General features: G+C 38.1%; 1 pseudogene; it reads left to right on the top strand.

Moving 5' to 3' along the window:
• Nucleotides 1-283: 283 nt before the first annotated feature.
• LOC101488633 (superoxide dismutase [Fe], chloroplastic-like) overlaps nt 284-6,500 on the top strand; it is an 11,918-nt pseudogene continuing 5,701 nt past the window's right edge.

Raw genomic sequence — 6,500 nt, 5'->3', positions numbered from 1 at the left:
TTTGAAAGATACCTAAAAAAAAAGTAATTTTTATCATATTAAAATCTCTAATAATGAATGTCAAAATTATTATTATTTTTAATTAGTAACGAATAAGCTTAAAACAACTTTTACAATTTTTAAGTAAATTCTAATAAAAATTATTTTAAAAAATATAAAGTCAAAATTACATATTAAAAATCTTAAACAGTAGGACCAAATAAGTTGAATACAATTCAGGATATCAATAAAAACATGGAAAATAGTTAGAGATGCGGTCATTTGAATTAGAGTATAAATTGTTTTATTTACTTGTCTCCCAATAAATTCAATAAGAGAGTTTGTAAATTGAGAAGAAAAAAAGATGTACGGTCTTCAAAGAATGAGTTATTAGTATCTATCTTACTAGGAAGCAGTGAGTGGCAAAAGCAAAGCAGAGTCGAAGAAGAGATGAAATTGCTATCGCTTTCCACATCCGACGCTACTACTTGTTACCTTTCATCTTCTCTCTCTCTCTCTTCCATTTTCTCTTTATATATGACTTCGTTTCTTGTTTTGTTTGCAGGCTTCCAAAACCTGCCTTTGAACGCATCCTATGTATATAAAAAACTCATTCATCTTTCAATTGTTTAAGAAATGGGGTTTTCTTTTGTTGAAGGGGGTTCCAAGCACTCTTCAATAATACATTTTCATCCAGAAATGGGCAAAATTGAACTATGATGTAATGCAAATATAAACTAAGAACACATCTGATCTAGTAATCCAAAGTAGTCTATAATTTAAAAAGAAAATTTCCACACCTCTGAGTGTGAAATTAAAGAAACAAATTAGGGAAAAGGATGTTAAAAATTTGATATGAATATGAATATGAATGGTTTCTCCTTCTTACAACATCAATCTCAACCTCAAACTAACATCATCCATGATTAGGCACTTGTCATGTCATATTGTATTAGACCTTTTACTTTGTTTCATTGGCTGGAAAAACATGCTTAGTTTTGAAGTTTGCCTATTGAATACTGCAGGGAAGATACATAAGGAAAGCTGGGGCAACTAAAGTCACTGCAAAGTTTGAGCTGAAGCCACCGCCATATCCGCTGGTAAGATCTAAAGTTTGTCAAATACTCTGTTTACCTGTTAGAGTTTATTGAATTTCAAGTAATCTAAATCCATATCCGCTGGTAAGATCTAAAGTTTGTCAAATACTCTGTTTACCTGTTAGAGTTTATTGAATTTCAAGTAATCTAAATTTGTCATGGGGGAGTTGGGAACCTATGCTTATGAAACATGAAAATGGGGCTGTCTTCATTTTCAAATTTGAATGTTTGCAAAATTTTAGCATGTAAGCTTTCATCAATAGAGAAAGTTTAAAATTTAAGCATTGAAGAACTCAAGCATCTCAGTTAGAGTTATTGTAAGGGCAAAGACTTGAAATAAAAAAATGTGTCATTGTTAAAACATAAATGTGGTAGGTAGGAGTTTTATACAATTGTCCCGTAAAGTCTTGATTTGAGTCATCTAAGTAGCTTTGAAATGGTTTGTGATGGGAAATTCAACAACAAATAACAATAACAACTCTAACAGAGTTATATGTAGCGGATAATCAATTTCCCAAACTTGCAAGAATCTGTGAGGAGCAACAACAAATAATCACAGCAACTAAAATCACTACCACAAAGGACACCATAATTTTTAACGTGGAAAAACCTTCTCAATGTGAGAAGTAAACAACCACGGGACCAAGCCAGTAATAGAGTTGTATGATCAAAATATGGGTACAAGAGAGTTTCAAATATGGCACAAATTCGTGCTCAGTTACCAGCCAAAAACAGCAAGGTAACCAGCACAACAATCAGCCAAAACAATGAGAAAACAAACATGAAATTGAGAACAAAGTTCAGCAGAAAAACTGCTACTGTCCGAGCTTAATTTCTCCCACCTCAAACCTCTGATCGACGATCCAACTGGTCATATTGAAGTACCATGAGTCACGAACCTGATGTCCAAATTTCAGCCCGATCTGACGGTGAACGAATGAGAAATCGCGAATCTAATGCAGCTACTCTGTTTTATGCGAAAATGGGTTTTGCTCTTCCTCTCTCACTTTTCTCTTTGCCTCACTCTCTGAATTCAGCTCTCTCTCTCCCACTAATCTAACCTCTCTCCACTTGCTTAAGTGAGACACATGGGCTTGCACATATTGGGCCTTTCTCTACATAGGAAGGGAGCCCAAAACCCAACATATCTCCCCCTCACAACTATGTGGAGATGACCGCCAAACCGGCGATCTCACAACAAGTTTCAAACTTGCTTCTCGGTAATGCCTTGGTCATCATATCAGCACCATTATCATCTGTATGAACCTTGGCCAATTCCAACAACCCAGCATCCAAAACATCACGTATCCAATGATACCTAACATCAATGTGCTTGGACCTAGAATGAAAGGTTGAGTTCTTACCAAGATGAATTGCACTTTGACTATCACAAAATAGCAAATACTTATCTTGAACAAAACCAAGCTCCTGCAAGAATTTCCTCAACCATAACAATTCCTTGCATGCTTCTGTAATGGCAATGAACTCTGCCTCAGTAGTGGACAATGCAACACACCTCTGCAATCTGGATTGCCATGCCACAGCTCCCCCTGCAAGCTTAATCAAGTAGCCTGAAGTAGACTTTCTGGAATCAATGTCTCCAGCCATATCAGAATCAGTATATCCCACAAGAGTAGGCTTATCACCTCCAAAACAAAGCCTCAAACTGGTAGTACCACGAAGATACCTCAAAATCCATTTCACAGCATTCCAATGCTCTCTACCTGGATTAGACAGAAATCTACTAACTGTACCAACAGCATGTGCAATATCAGGCCTTGTACACACCATTGCATACATTAAACTACCCACAGCAGATGCATAAGGAACTCGTTGCATATCTGATTTTTCAGCTTCATTGGTAGGACTCTGACTAGTACTCAATTTAAAATGAGTAGCAAGAGGAGTACTTACAGCCTTAGCATATTCCATCTGGAACCTCTGTAACAGTCTTTCAACATAGTGTTCTTGTGACAGCCAAAGTTTCTTCTTGTTCCTGTCACGCATGATTCTTATACCAAGAATCTGCTTAGCAGCTCCCATGTCTTTCATGGCAAATGACTCGCCCAATTGCTTCTTCAACCTGTTAATCATGGAAATATTTTTCCCAACAATAAGCATGTCATCAACATACAATAACAAGATAATGAAATCATCATCAGCAAACTTTTTAACAAAGACACAGTGATCAGAAGTAGTCTTCCTGTAGCCTTGCTCACACATAACTGACTCAAACTTCTTGTACCACTGACGCTGGGCCTGCTTCAAACCATATAGACTCTTTCTGAGCCTACACACATAGTCTTCTTTGCCTTTAACAAGAAAACCATCAGGTTGCTTCATGTAAATCTCTTCCTCCAAATCACCATGAAGGAAAGCAGTTTTTACATCCATTTGCTCTACCTCCAAATCAAGAGTAGCAGCCAAACTCAACACAGTTCTAATGAATGACATCTTCACCACAGGAGAAAAAATCTCATTGAAATCAACACCCTTTCTTTGTCTGAAACCTTTCACAACCAATCTGGCTTTATATCTTGGAGATGTAGAATTGCTTTCTTGTTTCACTATGAAGATCCACCTGTTTTCCAAAGCCTTCTTTCCCTTAGGTAGTTTCACCAAATCGAAAGAGTGATTATCATGCAAAGACTTCATTTCGTCTTGCATAGCATCCAACCACTTCTTCTTTTCATCACTCTCCATGGCTTCATCATAACATTCAGGTTCGCCTCCATCAGTCAAGGTAACATAGTCATCAGAAGGATACCTGGTGGATGGTTTCCTCTGCCTAGTAGACCTCCAAACTTGAGCTTGAGGTGGTTCAGGAGCATCACCAAGATCCTCATCTTGTGACATCTCATGTTCTTCTTCAGCATCATCATTAGGAACATCAAAATCATCTCCAAGCTGCTGATCACCAACATCACCATGTTGCTCATCATTCTGTACATTATTTTCAGCAGTATCCAGATCATGTATAGGCATCTGAATTGGATCAACATCAGACAAACCATTATCAATCTCAGGTGTAGTTTTCTCCATCTTATCAATGTCTTCAATGGTTTGGTCTTCCATGAACTTCACATCACGGCTTCTAACAGCTTTCTTCTCAACTGGATCAAACAGCTTGTAGCCAAATTCATCCTGACCATAACCGATAAAGATGCACTGTCTTGTCTTCCCATCCAACTTGGATCTCTCATCCTTTGGAACATGCACATATGCTTTGCAACCGAAGACACGCAAATGATCATACCTGACATTCTTGCCAAACCAAATCTTGTCTGGCACCTCAGCATTCAAAGCACCTGCAGGACTCAGATTAATAACATGCATTGCCGTGTACAATGCTTCACCCCAGAAATGCTTAGGCAACTTTGCTTCAAAAAGCATACACCTAACTCTTTCAATCAATGTCATGTTCATTCTCTCTGCTAAACCATTCAGCTGAGGAGTTTTAGGAGGAGTCTTTTCATGTCTGATACCGTGCTGCTTGCAATAAACATCAAATGCTCCACAATACTCACCACCATTGTCAGTACGAATGCATTTCAACTTCTTGCCTGACTGTCTCTCCACCATAACATGGAACTCTTTGAATTTCTCCAGAACTTGGTCTTTTGTCTTCAAAGCATAGACCCAAAGCTTCCTGGAACAATCATCAATAAAAGTAACAAAGTAAAGTGCACCACTAAATGACTTTACCTTCAACGGGCCACAAACATCAGAATGCACCAATTCAAACAACTCTGACTTCCTTGAGGGAGGATGTTTCTTGAAGGATACTCTAGTCTGCTTACCAGCCATGCAATGAGAACATTTCTCCAACTCTGCACTCTTTAATCCCGGAAGTACATCCTTTTTAGCTAAACAATTCAGCCTCTTTTCACTGATATGACTAAGTCTGTGGTGCCACAAAGAAGCCTCCATATCCATGGCATTCATACTGTCTTTAGCAACCAATGCTTTAGTCCAATACAATTTATTAAATTTCTCCCCTCTGGCCACAACTAAGTTACCTCTGGTGAGTTTCCATTTTCTTGAACCAAAGTGATTATCATAACCACCATCATCAAGCATCTGCACAGAGATCAAATTAAAGCGAACATCTGGAGCATGTTTGACTCCTCTAAGCAACAACTGCACTCCCATGTTGGTCTGCAAACAAACATCACCAATACCAACTACCTTGGACACACCATCATTACCCATCTTCAACACTCCAAAGTCACCAGAAGTGTAAGATGTGAAGAACTCCTTCCTTGGTGTAACATGCAGTGTAGCACCACTATCAATAATCCACATGCTCTTATATGATACAAGATTGACTAAGCCATAGTCACGGAGAATAATCAGATCATCACAAGTAGCAGTAGTAACATGGTCATCATCATCATGATTCTTATCTCTCTGCTTACTGTTATTGTTTTTGCTCCCCCTTTTCCATATGAAGCAGTTCCTCTGTATGTGCCCTATTTTGTGACAATAATTGCACTCCACATTCTTGTATCTGGACTTGGACTTACTTCTGTTGTTCTCTCTACTCGCACTTCTGCTATTCTGTCTGTTCCCTTTTGGTTCCTTTCTTTGACTTCGACCCTTGTTCTCAGTGACAAGTACCTCGGAATGAGGTGAAGTATTGTGCCTTCTCCTTCTCATCTCCTCATTAAGAACACTTCCCTTTACACTTTGCAAAGAGACAACACCATCAGAAGCTGAGTTTGTAATTGAAACCCGAAAAGTTTCCCAAGAATCTGGTAGAGTATTCAGTAGCCATAGTCCCAACACTTCATCATCAAATTTGATACCCATACCTGACAATTGATCTAGGAGCCCTTGAAAATCATTTAAATGATCTGAAATAGAAGTCCCCTCCTTGTACCTCAAATTCATCAAGGAGTTCAACAAATACAACTTATTATTCCCTGATTTAGAAGCATACAAAGATTCAATCTTCTTCCACAAGGATCTTGCATGTTCCTCATTAGCAATGTGATTATAAACATTGTCTTCTACATATTGCCGAATAAAACCACAGACCTGCTGATGTTCAAAGCTCCAATCCTCATCAGTCTTGGATTCTGGCTTCTCAGTAGCAAACACAGGAAGATGCAAATTCTTCACAAATAACAGATCCTTCATTTTTCCCTTCCATAAGTGATAATTAGTGCCATTCAAACAAATCATTCTATTTGTATTTGCCTCCATCATTCAAACAAGTCAAACAGCCCCTTAACCAAAGAGCTCTGATGCCACTCTGATGGGAAATTCAACAACAAATAACAATAACAACTCTAACAGAGCAATATGCAGCGGATAATCAATTTCCCAAACTTGCAAGAATCTGTGAGGAGCAATCAACAAATAATCACAGCAACTAAAATCACCAATCACAAATGACACAATAATTTTTAACGTGAAAAA

Source organism: Cicer arietinum, chromosome 4, assembly GCF_000331145.2.
Source record: "Cicer arietinum cultivar CDC Frontier isolate Library 1 chromosome 4, Cicar.CDCFrontier_v2.0, whole genome shotgun sequence".
In the NCBI taxonomy this organism is placed as follows: Eukaryota; Viridiplantae; Streptophyta; class Magnoliopsida; order Fabales; family Fabaceae; genus Cicer; species Cicer arietinum.
Note: the sequence above shows the minus strand (reverse complement) of the source record. Positions and strands in the feature narration are given on the sequence as shown.